This window comes from Pan troglodytes, chromosome 7 (assembly GCF_028858775.2).
Source record: "Pan troglodytes isolate AG18354 chromosome 7, NHGRI_mPanTro3-v2.0_pri, whole genome shotgun sequence".
Lineage (NCBI taxonomy): Eukaryota > Metazoa > Chordata > Mammalia > Primates > Hominidae > Pan > Pan troglodytes.
The window spans coordinates 32,725,094-32,742,381 of record NC_072405.2 but is presented as its reverse complement, the minus strand read 5'-3'; the positions used below and the strand labels follow the sequence as shown (position 1 = coordinate 32,742,381).

The window sequence follows — 17,288 nt, the reverse complement described above, 5'->3', positions numbered from 1 at the left end:
ATGGTAGATTTTCATGATTATAATATCACAAGTTTATTATGGGAAAAAAGTTGACTGCCAATGATCCGACATCAAGAAATAACTTCTGTTAACGTTTTTACAATTTATTTTCATCTTCTTATGCAGAAAAGGAAAGCTAACCTTATTGGGCAAAGGGTTTAAGGAACTTATTTTTTTTTCCATGGCACTATAACATAAGCATTCTCATGACATTGAATATTAAGACATAATTTTAGTGACTTTAGAATATCATATTTTGTACATATGTTATGTGTGTGTTGAGTGTCCATGTAATGTGTGGTTGTGTATATTTCTTTAATTGAATTTCTGGTGACTTCAGGATAAATGTCTAGAAGTGCTATTATTTAGCTAAAAAGGGTAAACCAACTTGAGATTATTGATAAACATTGACTCAGTGCTTTTCAGAAAGTTAGGGCCAAATTAAATCATTATGTATAGTTTTCCCAATCTAAAAACCCATACCTTCTAACTGCTGAACTTACTTTTCACTGATACATCTGGGAGTTTCCTAACATCTAACTGGAACTTTAAAAATCCCCTTTCTATGTCTATTCTTCATTTTGTTGCTGTTCTACCTTCCTTTAAAATAGTAGCATTTTCTCTATAATTTTGCATTTCTTTTTCTGGTCCAGAGATAGGCATTCTTCTTATGTCCTTTATGACCCGCCATTAATATTTTAACAAAGTATAATGCTAATTATGTCTCTATCATCAAATAATAAAAGAATCCTGGAATGGTGAACCCTTATCAGTGCCCTACCCTTTAGCACATTACATGTTGTTGTCAAGTATTTTAGTTTATCATGATTTTGACCCCCATGTTACTCATTGTTTTCGTGTGTGTTTTCTACAGATGTTTGAAATTATTCACGTGTAGCAACTTCTTTGCTCGCAGGTCCTTTTAGCATCAGTTATTTTTTTTAATTCTTCATTAAACATATTCTTTTTTATTATTTCTATAGGTTTTTGGGGAACAGGTGGTATTTGGTTACATGAGTAAGTTCTTTAGTGGTGATTTGTGAGATTTTGGTGTACCCGTCACCTGAGCAGTATACACTGAACCCAATTAGCAGTCTTTTATTCCTCACTGGCTTCCCATCCTTTCCCCCTGAGTCCCCAAAGTCCATTGTATCATTCTTATGTCTTCACATCCTCATAGCTTAGCTCCCACTTATAAGTGAGAACATACAGTGTTTAGTTTTCTGTTCCTGAGTTACCTCACTTAGAATAATAGTCTCCAATCCCATCCAGGTTGTTGCAAATGACATTAATTCATTCCTTTTCATGAATGAGTAGTATTCCATCAAATACATGGTGTATATATGGTATACATACATGCATGTATGTATGGTATACATCATATATGTGTGTGTGGTATATACATATATACACCAGTTTCTTTATCTACTCTTTGAATGATGGGCATTTGGGCTGGTTCCACGTTTTTGCAATTGTAAATTTTGCTGCTATAAACATGCAATACACAATGAAATACCATCTTACTCGCATAAGAATGGCCATTATAAAAAATAAAAAAATCATAGATGATGTTGGTGTGGATGCAGTGAAAGGGAACACTTCTACACTGCTGGTTGGAATGCAAACTAGTACAGCCACTATGGAAAACAGTGTGGAGATTCCATAAAGAGCTAAAAGTCTAACTACCACTTGATTCAGCAATTTCTCTACTGGATGAGATTTGGCTATCTTTTGGTGACCATTATTGCTGTGGACAATTTTGCTTTCTGGCTATTTAGCGGAAACTCATTTGCTTATTAATTATACAACTAGTATTGCTAGGGCAGTTGAATATTTATTGAAATCATATTAAAGTTGTGTTTCTAATAAATTGCTACTACATTTCTAAGGATTCTAAGATGACTGATACTGTCCTTGCTATTCACATATTCCCACAATAAAGTCTAATAATGGAGACACAGCCACAAACAGGTAGTCTGCACAAATATGAAGTATTATGATTGATATTTGTGTATTGTGCTGAAATCAATGTTAGAAAGGCCATATCACTTGATAGGTGGAGAGAATCAGATAATACCTGGAAAAGGAATAGTGGAGCTGGTACTATGAGCAAAGCCATGAGTATATAGAAAATCATACTGTTTGTTGAAGTGTATGTTCCTCATGACTTGAACGTAACATAAAGGAACCAACCCAAATGCCCATGAGTGAGAGACTGGATAAAGGAAATGTGGCACATATGCACCATGGAATACTATGCATCCATAAAAAAGGGTGAGTTCATGTCCTTTGCAGGGACATGGATGAAGCTGGAAACCATCATTCTCAGCAAACTAACAAAAGAACAGAAAACCATACACCACATGTTCTCACTCATAAGTGGGAGTTGAACAATGAGAACACATGGACACAAGGAGGGGAACATCACATACCGGGGCCTGCTGGGGGGGTGGGGGGCTAGGGGAGGGATAGCATTAGGAGATATACCTAATGTAGGTGACGGGTTGATGGATGCAGCAAACCACCATGGCATGTGTATACCTATGTAACAAAACTGCACGTTCTGAACATGTATCCCAGAACTTTATAATAAAAAAGTAATAGGTATGTGATATAAAACTTATAACACATGCAGAGGCCAAGTTATGGGGGAACAAATGATCTTAAAGAAGGTACGTATTTGAGAGATACTTAGCTTACACAATTATCAGACTTGCTGATTGATTGTATGTAGCCACTCCCAGTTGGAAGACACAGAGGAATCTAGAATGAGTTCTAAGGTTCAGCTTGAGCCACTATATAAATCTTCCAATTTGGTGTCTTGATGGAAGTTGCAGTTTGTTAATCCATTAAAAATGGAGATATATATCCTGGGGCACCCTTCAGGACCACAGCACCATGATGATAATAGATGTTTAAAATATTCATTGAATATATGAATACCATAAAAAATTTGAAAACTAAACTCTGCATAAGATACAGATGCTGTTTATTAGATAGTTGAATATCAGCCTATAAATCAAAACTGTGGGAATAACAGTGAAGAAATTGTTTACCCAATGCATCTGGAGGGAATGAGAAATAGAATATATACAGAGCCTTATGAAGACAATATTTAAGGATTGACTAAACATAGGATTTAATTTATGATCCTAAAACTAAGAAATCACGACCAACATCCTGATTACAAAGAATTTTATTCCCATAAAGCTTGCAACTTAACATTTTAGAATGTTGCATAATAACATATTTTTGATTTGGGGCAGATGTTTAAATGTTGTCAAACTACAAATGAAAATAGAGCAGTAACATGGACGAAAATTATGATAATGTCTTGCACAAGTAACGACTTTTGCCTACATGATTTTCTTTGGTCACAATAACAACAGATACAAGTAGTCGGTTCAAAGATTGTGGTTCCCATTTTATAGATGACTCAAAGAGGTTAAGTGATCTAGTATACTTCAAATCACCCAGGTATGTAATAGATGTCTCCAAGGTCATTAAGGTGGGAAAAGACGTGCTTGATAAAGAATTTCAAATATTTTACTGTGGGAGATCTCTATGATGGCTTCAACTGCTGCAAAGAAGAAGCCTATCTCAAGGATATGATACCGTAAGAGTCAGAGGTTTGAGATGAGAAGTAACATAGTGGTGGCCAAGCTCTGAACTCCTTTGATGCTCAGCAATCCCTATTTGCTTATGACTGGCATTGGGGGAGGGATCACGTTCCCTACCTCGGTGGTCTATCAGTATATTGGAATTATCTAATGTGATAATTTTTTCTAATCTGAGCTTGTCCAAACCCACCAGGAATCCCTACTGGATGAAGCTGTGCTAATAGTAATATTAGCTAACAATTATATAGCCATGCATTTTTCTAAGTGGCTTGCATGCATTCAAACATTTTATGTTCATTACAACCCTATTTAAAACATATTTAAACAAAAAAATGTGTAAATATCTTGTCTGGATCCTACCAATTTTGCTGACCCATATAATGTCAGTACATCCAGTTTTTCTGTTTTTTCTAATTATGAACATTTTTACCTTAAAATTATAATTGCTAAGACTGAAGTAACATAGCAAAAACTTATTGTTATATTCAGAGTAAAAATAAAGATACAAGTTTATGCACATAAATTATACTTCTAGCTATGGAGATCAATGAAATAAATCTTGCATTAATGATACCTTGATGAGCTAGAAAAAAATACGTATATATAATATATCATATGTATAAGACATTATCTTTTTGCCTTTACAATTCTCACATTTCTTCTAACATTATATATATCTATATAGTGTACATAGGTTGTATATATAATGTATATTTAATATATAATTACATATATATTTTATATATTACGTAATATATAATGTATAATATATAATACAAGTAGTGTATGTAATCCATTGTTCTTATTTACAAGTTTGTTTTGGCTCTTCTGGGTCTGCTACATTTTGATACCAATTTTGATTCAACCTATCAGTTCCCAATAAAGGGCTTACTAGGATTTTGATTGGGATTGCACTGAATCATTGAGTCAAACTGGTAATAATTGATATTCTGATGCATAAACACGTGTATTTCTTCGCTTAAGTATTTTTAAATATTTGTCTCATTGATGGTTTGTAGTTTTTAAAATAGAGTACTTGGACAAATTTCATGAAATGTATTTTGAAATATTTTTTGCTTTTCGATGGTATTGTAAATGAAATTATTTCTCCATTATTTATTGATAGCATATAGAAATACAACCAATATTTGTATACATGTTGTATATACAGATATATCATATATATAGTACACACATAAACTTATTCATTCCAGAAGTAAGATTTTCTATGTAAACTATCATGCCACCTGCCAAAAGCAAGTCTCACTACTCCTTCTCAACATGTATGCTTTTTTCTTTGCCTTTTTATACTGCTGGAATCAGTAGAACAAATATTTGTAAAATATGTTCAAAATTTCATCAACAAATAAGTTATTGTAAGTTTTATTTTGCCCTTTTATGGATTAAGAAGTTCCCTTTCTATTGGCAATTTGTTGAGTTTTTATGAAAAATGTTGGATTTTTTTCTTTTGGAACTTATTGAAATGGTTCTATGTTTTTTTCTCCTTTATTCTGTCAATAAGGTAAATTATGGTCTTTGCGATTAACAAACCCAATCTTGCATTCTTGAAATAAACTCCACTTAATCATGATGTATTATATTTATGTAGTGTTAAGTTTTTTTAGGGAGTTTTGTACCCATATTCATTAGAGATGTTTTCTTAGTATTTACTTTTCTTGTAATGCCTTTTTAAGATTGTGATATAACAACATTATGTTGATCTTACAAAACAAACTGCATAGAGTCCTATTCTTCCATATTCTAAAAGAATTTCTTTAGGATATCCTTTTTTTATTATTATACTTTAAGTTCTGGGGTACATGTGCAGAACGTGCAATTTTGTTACATTGGTATACATGTGCCATGGTGGTTTGCTGCACCCATCAACCTGTCACTTACATTAGGTATTTCTCCTAATGCTATCCCTCCCCTAGCCCCCCAGCCCACCCACCGACAGGGGGGTGTGATGTTCCCCTCCCCGTGTCCATGTGTTCTCATTGTTCAGCTCCCATTTATGAGAAATAACATGCAGTGTTTGATTTTCTGTTCCTGTTTTACTTTGCTGAGAATGATGGTTTCCAGCTTCATGTCCCTACAAAGGACATGAATTCATTCTTTCTCGTGGCTGCATAGTATTCCATGGTGTATATGTGCCACATTTTCTTTAGCCTATCATTCATGGGCATTTGGGTTGGTTCTAAGTCTTTGCTATTGTGAATAGTGCCGCAGTAAACATACGTGTGCATGTGTCTTTGTGGTAGAATGATTTATAATCCTTTGGGTACATACCCAGTAATGGGATTGCTAGGTCAAATGGTATTTCTGGTTCTAGATCCTTGAAGAATTGCCACATGGTCTTCCACAATGGTTGAACTAATTTACACTCCCACCAACAGTATAAAAGCGTTTCTATTTCTCTACATCCTCTCTAGCATCTGTTGTTTCCTGACTTTTTAATGATCGCCATTCTAACTGACGTGAGATGGTATCTCATTGTGATTTGATTTGCATTTCTCTAATGACCAGTGATGATGAGCTTTATTTTCATGTTTTGTGGCTGCATAAATGTCTTCTTTTGAGAAGTGTCCCTTCATTTCCTTTGCCCACTTTTTGATGTGGTTGTTTTTTTTTTCCTTGTAAATTTAAGTTCTTTATAGATTCTAGATATTAGCCCTTTGTCAGATGGGTAGACTGCAAAAATTTTCTCCCATTCTGTAGGTTGCCTGTTCACTCCGATGATAGTTTATTTTGCTGTGCAGAAGCTCTTTAGTTTAATTAGATCCCATTTGTCAATTTTGGCTTTTGTTGCCATTGCTTTTGCTGTTTTAGACATGAAGTCTTTGCCCATGCCTATGTCCTGAATAGTACTGCCTAGGTTTTCTTCTAGGATTTTTAGGGGTTTAGGTCTTATGTTTAAGTCTTTAGGATATTCTTTTATTCTGATAGTTTCTTCATTAATTTTGAATAGGATTTATCAGTGAAACCATGTGAGCAAGAATTTTATTTGTGAGAAAAATTTTTAATTAAAATTCAATTTGTAGATATATATAGGGGAATTAGAATTTCTAGAGTCAGTTTTGTGTTTTTAAGATTAACTTTTTTTTATATTGAAATAACTGTACTTGCATATGCAGTTGTAAGACATAATATGGAGAGATTTCATATACCTTTTACTCATTTTTCCCAATGGTAACATCTTGCAAAACCCGAGTACCATATCACAATCAAAACATTGACATTGGTACAGTTACAATACAAAATAATTCCATCACCACAAGGATGCCTCCTGTTGCCCTTTTATAGCCACACCCACTTCTACCCACCTCACACCCTCCTCAACCCCTGGAAACCACTAATCTACTCCATTTCTACAATTTTGTCATTTAAAAAATGTATGTGGAATCATACAGTAGGTAAGCTTTTGGGATTGTTCTCTTTCACTCTGAATATTCATCCGGTGTTGTATATAATAGTTCATTCCATTTGGTTTCCGAGTGGTATTCCATAGCATGAATGCATCACAGTTCATTTAATGATTCCCCCATTTAAAGGCATCTGGATTGTTTCCTATTTTTTACTATTACAAATACATCTGCTATACCTATTCATGGCATTCTTTTTTTTTTTTTTTGCGTGGCATATATTTTTATTTCTCCAGGATAAACACCCAGTAGTGTAATTGCAGCATCAGGTTAGCTGTATTTGTTTTTTGTTTTTTGTTTTTTTTAAGAAATTGCCAAACCATTTTTCAGAGAATCTGTACCATTTTACCATTTTCACCAGCGACATACGGATGATCCAGTTTCTCTGCATCCTTGCTTATTTTCAGTGTTGTCACTATTTTTCATTTTAGCCGTTCTGACTGGTGTTTAGGACTTTTCATTGTGGTTTACATTTGACCACGATTTTGCACATGTGCTTATTTTCCATCCATGTATCTTCTTCATTGAAATGTCTCTTCATGTCTTTTTCCAATGTTCTAATTAGATTTTTTTTTAACTGCTGTGTCGTGAGTCTTTTTATATTCTAGATACTCATCCTTTGTCAGTTATGTGCCTTGCAAACATTTTCTCCTAGGCTGTAGCTTGTCTTTTCATTCTCTTAACAGATTTTTACAGAATAAATGTTTTTAATTTTGATGAAGTCTAGTTTATCAATTTTTTCTTCTATAGATGGTGTCTTTGGTTTTAAATCTAAGAACTCTTTGCCTCACTCCAGATTTTGAAGTTTTTTTGTATGTATTTTTCTCGGAGTTTATAGTTTTGTGTTTTATATTTAAGTCTGTAGTCAATTTTGAGCTAATTTTTGTATAAGTTGTGAAGTTCAAATTGAGGTTTGTTTTCCTTTTTGCTTATAAATGTTTATTCTCTCCAGCACTACTGGAAAATCTCTTCTCTACTGAAATGCTTTTGCCCTTTTTTCAAAATCAGATGTGTTTGCATGTGGCTATTTCTGAGTTGCCTATTTGATTTCATTTATATGTCTATTCCTCCATCAATACATTACAACTAGATTACTGTATATATGTATAGTATGTCTTAAAATCAAGTGAACTGATGCTTCTCACTTTATTCTCCCTTTTCAAGATTGTTTTAGCTATATTAGATCCTATGCATTTCATGTAAATTTTAGAATAATCTTATCTCTATGCAGAAAAATTCCTGGTGAGCTTTTTGTAGGAATTGTGCTAAATCTATATATTAATTTGCAAAGAATTGATATCTTTACTATGTTTAGTCTTCCAAACCATGAATAGGGAATGTTTCCCCATTTATTTAAATCTTCTTTGATTTACTTTATCAGCATTTTGTAGTTTTCAGGGTTATACATCCTGGATATATTTTGTTAGATTTACATCTGAGTATTAAAAAAAATTATAAATGGCATTGTATTTTCATTTCGGTTTTCTTATATTCATTACTCATATAGAAAAATATAATTTATTTTTCTGTGTTCATCTTGTAATCTGTAACCTGTTGACCTCACTTACTGGCTCTAGGATTTTTTTGGTAGATTCTTTGGGATTTTCTAAATAGACCATCATGTCATCTGCAAACAGTAGAGTTTTATTTCATCTATCATATGGTTGCTTTCTACCCCCACCCCCCACCCCCACCCCCGACCCCCCACTTTTCTTGACTCATTGCACTGGCTAAAACTTCCACCCCATTGTTGAATAAAAGTGTTGAGAGCAAATGTCCTTGCCTTGTTCCCAGTTTTAAGACAAAACCATTCAATCTTTTATCATTAGATTTAATATTAACTGTAGGTTTTTGGTCAATGTTCTTTATCAAGTTTAGAAAGTTCCCTTCCATTCTTATTTTTTTCTGAAGTGTTTTTAAATAATGAATGCCTGCTTTGGTTTGAATGTTTGCATCCCTTCCAAACTTTATGTTAAAATGCAATACCTAATGCAATGTTGTTAAAAGGTGTCACCTTTGAAAAGTGATTAGGTCATGAGGATGGAGCACTCAGGAATTGATTAGTGCTTTTATAAAAGGACTGGAGGGAACTAGCTAGGCCCCTAGCTTTTTAAGTTTTATTATCAAGCATATAACATTTGGAATTATCATGTCTTCATGATGAATTAATTAGTAGGAAATGCTGCTCTTTATTTCCAGCCATATATATATATATATATATATATATATATATATATATATATATATATGTAGTCTCTAACAAATACATAAAATATATATATATTAAGATATATATTTTTTTTTACTAAAATCTAATTTTTCTGGTATTCCTATAGTCACACCAGCTTCTAAGGAATATTTGCATGGTATGTCTTTTTACATTCAATTTTATCTTTACATTAACACAATATATTTTTCTCAGGGTTTAACCCAGTCTTTTTAAAACTGTTTCTAAAATGTGTCTACCTTTTATTTTAGTTGCTTTGCCAGTTTGTGTTTTATATAATTATTGGTACGATGACAATATGCTATTTTGCTTTTTCTCTCTCCTTTTTTGCGTTTATTTTCTTATCTCTCTCCATTTTTTGTGTTATTTTCTATTTCTCTTTTTCTTCCCTGCCTCCTTTTATTATTAAAATATTCTTAGTATTTTTAATTCTTTTATTGTATTTTTGATTATATACTGTAATACTTTTATAGATGGTTTTACTTGTTATTGGGTGCATATGTACAGTAGCTCTAGGTTGACAATTGTATTACTCAGCTTGCCTAAATATTCTTCCTAGCTTTTTGCCTATTTGCACTATTCACAACCAAAAAGGAAATGTTGAATCTGACACAGTGAAGGTGGATATATTAACTTCTCCTTCTAATTTTATAAATTTATTCGTTATGAAGATATGTAAAACTCTATATTGTCTTTGCAAATTGTACCTTTTAAAATTATACAGTGACTCTATCACTTACCTCCTCCATTCCTAATGATGCTTTCCACTGTAAAGTATGTATATTTGATAATTAGGTGCCTACATGAGTTGATACATCTATTCCTATCCGTTTGTTTTCAGTCTTTGCATGAAATTCTATGTTAGATGTATTATTTAGAAATAATGTGTACCTATATTTTATCTAGTCTGTCAATCTTTGTCTTATAACTTATCCACCCTGCTTCATATCCCTTGCTTTCCCCCACGCCCTACAACATATTGATATTATTGAGACCTATAATGCCTGAAAAGTAGCCATGAACTCCTTGTGGCTATTAAGATTTAAATAATTAAAATTAAATGCAATTTAAATATTTTGTTTAAATTCTCTCAATTTAAATCACAAGCTTGGTAGCTGTGTGATTATTGGCTACCATATGGAATGGTGAAGGTACAGAATAGTTTCATCACAGAAAGTTCTATTGCACAGAACTGATCTAGGCTTTCAAATGAGCATAATTATGGATATAATTTCTGGTTTTATTTGGTTATAATAATTTTGTTTAGGATACATAATTTTATTGAGGTACTTGGTTATCTCTGTTTCATATGTCTCCTGCAGTATATTGTAAATTATCTTCTAATTTATTAATTTATCCAAAAATACTTTTCAAATGGTTCTTTACATAGTTATGTTTCTGTAACCCTGTATTCCTGAGTGTATTTTTTAACTAAACCCTTATAACTGAGTGACCATTTGAATGTAAAATCCTAGAGTCTAAGTTCTGAAAAGAACTTAGTATTGAAGGAAACTTCAATACTTTACTGTTTTATTTTATTCTTGAATCTATTTCTCCTTCTAAAATTCTGAGATCAACGGGCTTTTGCTTTTTTTCTATGTGATAATCCATTTCTCTTAGAATTATAGAATTTTCTCTTTGTTTTTGATTTTTTTATTATACTTTAAGTTCTGGGGTACATGTGTAGAACGTGCAGTTTTTTTACATAGGTATACACATGCCATGACAGTTTGCTGCACCCATCAACCTGTCATCTACATTAGGTATTTCTCCTAATGCTATCCTTCTCCTCGCCCCCCACCCCCTGACAGGCCCTGGTGTGTGACGTTCCCATCACTGTGTCCATGTGTTCTCATTGTTCAACTCCCACTTATGGGTGAGAACATGTGGTGTTTGGTTTTCTGCTCTTGTGTTTGCTGAGAATGATGGTTTCCAGCTTCATCCATGTTCCTGCAAAGGACATGAACTCATCCTTTTTCATTGCTGCATAGTATTCCATGGTGTTCATGTGTCACATTTTCTTTATCCAGTCTATCAGTGATGAGCATTTGAGTTGGGTCCAGTTCTTTGCTATTGTGAACAGTGCCACAATAAACATACATGTACATGTGTCTTTATAGTAGAATGATTTATAAAATCTTTTGAACCAGATATTTTTATAATGCCATGATGTTCTTGGAGGCCAGGATTGTTGTTTTGTGCCTTGTTTTTCCTTCTCTCTTCTTTGCCTTGCCATGTTTTTTTTCCTCAAGTCTAAATAATTCGTCTCCATTATTCAAGTATTTCCTTATGTCCATTTTTTGGAAATATCCATTTTTGTAGGATTCATATTTTAATTTTAGCATTTCTACTTCTACCTTCTGTAATTTTTACTCTTTCTTATTTAAAAAATTGCTTTGCTAATTTTTGTTTTCTTCTGGAAAATTTTCTCTATTTGATCTTTCCCGTTTGCTGATTTGTTCCTCAGTTCTACCTATTCTATTATTCATTCTACCTATTTTATTCTGTATTTCAACTCTTCCATTTTCTATACCTGAAATGTTCCTTAATTCATTTTTTTCTTGTGGTTTCATATTTCAAATATCCATTATGCCTATTAACATGTATATTATTATTTTTTGGCCCTTCTCTTGATATTTACGTTTAGATTCGAATCTATAATGCAGTATATTTTTCTTTTCAAATGTCTGTGCTTCTCAACGTATTGCTCTTCTGGCAAGCAATATCATTTTTGCGTGGGACTTATACTACTAAGCAATGCATATGGAGGGCAGTGCATATCATATATTATCAACCGGAAAAGCTTAGGGAGCTGGGAGTTGATGAATCTTCCTCATAGATGTCAAAACCTGGGGACCAGAAAACCAGTCAGTCACTCCCCACCCAGAAATAGAGCTCAAGTCAGATTTTCACCGTTTGTCCTTAGAGAAGCAGAGTGAACAACATAAATTTACACCTTTTGGAGGTTTAAGAGGGGGTGGAGTGAGAAAGCAACTGCCAGAGGTTAGTTTCATTTTCTCTGGTGTCACATTGCACAAGGTTTCTCTATTGCCCTAAATTGATCCCAGAGTCCACTAGGACTAGTTCCAGCTTCTGCAGGGATGCACACAGCACTGTGTCCGAGGCAAAGTGGGCAAGTGGCCAGAGAAGCACAACAATGCCTTCTCTTTCTCTCTCTCAGACTCCCCAAAGTGCCTTGTGACCCAAGCCAAAGCGTCACACAGCCCAGGGTCCAAAATTAAACCCACTCCGGTTCCCACATTCTCTAGGGGTTTCTTCCCGTTTCTCAGTACTTGCTGAGACTAGAGAAAAACACAACCGTGAAAAATGAGCAATTTGCTTTAAACCATTGAATTCTTTTTAACCAAGGTAAATATGGAGATGTTTTCTTTTTTCATTAAATGTACTTACAACTACATCATTCAGTTTAGTGGGTCATTAAAACCCCCTTTTTAGTATAAAACTAAGTTGTATCAGCCTAGCTACCTTTCTTCTTTACTTCTCTATTCCGTGTTTTAAGAAGAAAACAGAACTCTAACAGTTCATGTGGCTTTAGTGGTGAGACACTGTTGCACAAAGTTTCACATATTGTTGATGCAGAGGTTATTTGAGGTCATCTGAGTCAGTATTTATAATATCTATTTGTGAAGTATCTCCAGTTGCAACAAAGTAAAGGGTGCTGGGGTACTTCAAAAGCCTAGGTCTAGCAAATAAGCATACAAAAAATGCTTAACATCATATGTCATTAGGAATCGTAAATTGAAACAGTAATGAGATACCACTACTAGAATGGCTAAAATCCAGACCACTGATAACACCAAATGCTGACGAGGTTGTGGAGCAACAGGAACTCTCATTCATTGCTGGTAGAAAAGCAAAATGGTACAGCCACTTTGGAAGACCATGGGCAGTTTCTTAAAAATCTAAACATACTCTTACCAAACAATCCAGCATTAGCACTACTTAGGATTTACCAAAAGGAGCTGAAAACTTAAACCCACACAAAAACTTGAGTTGGAATATTCATACAAGCTTTATCCATAATTGCCAAAACTTGGATGCAATTAAAATGTCATTCAGTAGGTGAATTGATAAATACACTGCAGAATATAGGGGTGAAAATTTTACTTGTACCTTTAGAGTTTGTTTTTTCAACTGGTCCTGAAGACTAAATTGATATAAAACAGATAAACAGGAGAGAAACATACAAATTTATATAATACAAGTTTTATGTGGCATGGGAGCCGCATAAAGCTCCCAGGGAACCAAGACCCAAAGAGTGGCAAAACCTCTATGCTTTATTACGTTGAACAAAGAGAAGCAATTGTGGAAAGTAACTACATTATATGGGGAGGCCAAAGGAAGGTCATTATTTTAACAAGGTCTGGTTTTACAGAATCCTCCCAGCTGTGACTCCGCATTGAAGAAAGTTTCCTTTCTCCTGATACAAGGATGAAATCATTCACATGGGAGTTTAATCTCCTGTTTTCAGGAAGAAAGGTGGATGATTGGAATGCCCCCTTCTTGCACCTGCTGTAATTCAAATGACTTCAGTTTGAAGTCATCCTATGTCAAAGTGGCATCGTTTGAAGTGGTACATTCTGCTACTCTCAGGGACATCCAAACATTGGAATTTTATTCTGCCCTAAAAAGACATGAGTTATGTTGCATGAAAAGACATGGAGAAACTTTAAATGAATATTGCTAAGTGAAAGAAGTCAATCTGAAAGGTTATGTACTGTTTGATTCCAATGATAATGCTATTCTGAAAGAAGCAAAACTATTAATAGTAAAAGGAACAATGTCTGCCAGGAGTTAGGGAGGAGGGAGGGATGAATAGGCAGAGAAAAGAGAATTTTAAGGCAGTAAAACCATTCTGTATGATACTATAATGGTGGATACATGTCGTCATACACTTGTCAAAACCCATAGAAGAGAAGATACACCAAGAATAAACCCTAATTTAAACTATGGGCATTGGATGAAAATAATGGGACAAAGGAGAGTCATCAATGATCAAGTATATCACCCTGGTATGAGATGTTGATAGTGGGGGAGGCTGTGTGTGGGAGCAGGGAAGAATCTCTGCTTTCTGCTCAATTTTTTTCTAAGTACCTAAAACTGCTCTAAAATATAGCCTATTTTTAAAAAGCCATGTCTTTTGTGCATGGTCATAGGAATGAACCTCAAATGAATGAAAGAACAGAGTGCTGCACCTATTACGAGTTTCCCAAAATGCTTTGGATTCTGCTATAGTCATGAATATTTTCTTATTTATGCTTGATATTTTTATATAAAGTTTTTCAGCAACCACCAGGAGAGAAATCATAATCTCAAGTCTGAATATTTTCTTTTATTCATTATTTACAAGCTGATCTTTTCAAGATTATTTGCCTTTTTTAAACATTTTACTTTGTAGAACTACCACTGGATCCAGCAATCCCACTACTGGGTATCTACCCAAAGGAAATGAAGTCATTTTGTGAAGAAGGCACAAGTACATGTGCATGTGCATGTTTATATGTTTATAGCAACACAACTCACAATTGCAAAGATAAGGAACCAACCTAAATGCCTATCAACCAATGAGTGGATAAAGAAAATGTGATGTATGTACACCATGGAATACCACTCCACCATAAAAAGGAATAATGTCTTTTAAAGCAACTTGGATGGAGCTGGAGGCCATTATTCTAAGTGAAGTCACCCAGAAATGGAAAAACCAAATATCCTAGGCTCTTCTAAGTGGGAGCTAAGCTGTGAGGATGCAAAGGCATAAGAATGATATAAGGGACTTGGGGAACTTGGAGGAGGTTAGGAGGGGAGTGAGGGATAAGACAACATATTGGGTACAGTGTACACTGCTCATGTGACAGGTGCATCAAAATCTCAGAAATTACCACTGAAGAACTTATCCATGTAACGAAACATCACCGGTTCCCCAAAAACTACTGTAATAAAAACAAAACATAATAATTTTCTTCCAGGTAAAGTCAGAGGCTTTAGCAGTACCACCAGTTAAATATCCTATGTTTAGAATTTGAAAATTCTTTGGATAAACAGTTGACATTACAAACATATATTTTTGAATTTGAATTGTTTATAATCAAATTACTTTTGCTATTTCGGATACTAATTTGCATGAATAATCAAGATCAATACTTACAGCATACAATTAATCTCTTAAGATAATAGTAGGCATAAGATGTTGGTAGCCAACTAGAGCCGAGATATTTCCATTAAATCTTTGGTTCTTAATCAAGAGTATACATTAGATTCATCTCTAGAACTTATTAAAATACTGACATCTTGATTCCTTCCCTCTGTGTTCAGATTTTGTTAGTATAAAGTGGTTGGTATAAATGGTTCTTGATACATTTTGTCAAGAACCATTATTACATGAAGAACTCTTTCAATATTTTTAGAAAATAAAAAATATACATATTACTTTACTCTTATTTCTTTTACTCCATGCTGGATTGATTACAAACAAAATAATTAAAGGATAAGAGAACAAATATTGTAACAAACACCCTACATATACTTTACTTTAGTCACCAGAAAAGATCATCCAATATACCTAGGAATTATTCTGTAGGAAAATACAGTTCCTCAAATAATCAACTGAGAACCTTTAAAAATTATAATTAATGATTAGGCAGTGATAAAACTGTAACCAATGTCACTAAAGCCACTGTGTTTTCAGATACTGAATTCCCTCGAAGGAAAATTTAAAGATGCTATGATCTATATTAAAAAAGTATTTTAAGTATTCTAAAAGTAGGTGAAATAACTTGTTCAGTGATGATATGAATAGGCAAGCTATTACTTGGCTTCCAAACTCATGATATGCAGCTCAGTTAGAAACAATTTTTCCATTACCCTGAGCAGTGCTGAAAGTTATTGATGAAAAGGTTGAGAGGGTGTTCTAATTTGAGCCTATGTCTCGCTTCCTGCTGGGGTTTATTTATGACTGTGTGTGTGACTGCAGTGTGGTTAGGGCAGGCAGCCAAGAGTCTGTAGCCATGAAGTACTGAGGGGCTCCCAGGGTGGGAGTCAAGCAAAAGGTACAGACAGGTTCTCTAGTTGGATACAACAGCAACACCATCCTGAGTACAAATTTTAGGTCTCAGAAGCAAAAAGAGCTGTGCTCAGTCTTTTTAATTTTTATTCACTAGGCTGATTTTGTTGTGTTTATGTGGTTTTGCTGTCTCCCATGATGGTATGTACAGCTCAGTCTTAACCATTAATTTTTATTCACTTGGCTGATTTTGTTGTGTTTATGTGGTTTTGCTGTCTTCCATGATGGTATGTTTGTTCTTTATAGACACTGTGAGTCTCATATAAATCCTGTTTACTTTTCTTGTTTACTTTTTTATTCTTAGATAGTTTGGAGTACAGTTTGGAGCTCATATTTATCAAACACGTAGGGCCGTATATTTTAAATTTCACAAGTCTCATCTGACCCATGGCTTTATGGTTTCTAGAACTTTCTTGCTTTCTAATTTTCTTAAATGTTCATTTTTTGGGGGTGTTATACTTTTCTAAATCTCCTAAGTTTGTGTATGCACAAATATGTATGTATCTTTGATGAAACATGGTATATATAAATACCTAAACGTATTCAAAAATAACAATTTTTGGTTTTCCATAGTCTTGATGATCTGCTTGCAGTTCCCTGAACATGTCATGGCCCTTGTGGATTCATGACTTAGCAAGGCTATTATTTAACTCCGTTATTTTCTAGAAGACTTTTTTTTCTCTTTTTCCTTTATAGATCTGATAAATTGCCTAGAGTTCAAGATTTAAATGGCACCTCCTCTGAGAAACTTCTCATGCCTTCTCTTGATAAACATTTCCTCTGTACTTTCTTGTTCTCATATTTTAGCAATTTATTTTAGTGATTATTTATTTCTATATTTATGTCAGTCTCTAGAGCTAGGATGTGAATCCCTGGACGGCAGGGAAAGAGGTTAATCCTTCTAGCTCCAGTGTCCACTTAGTAAATGGAGACTTTGT

General features: G+C 33.9%; 1 long non-coding RNA gene across 1 annotated transcript in view; it reads left to right on the top strand.

Annotated features, from left to right (window-relative positions):
• Positions 1 to 17,288, top strand: part of LOC134810844 (uncharacterized) — a 78,413-nt gene that overhangs the window by 3,801 nt on the left and 57,324 nt on the right. The window lies entirely within an intron of this gene.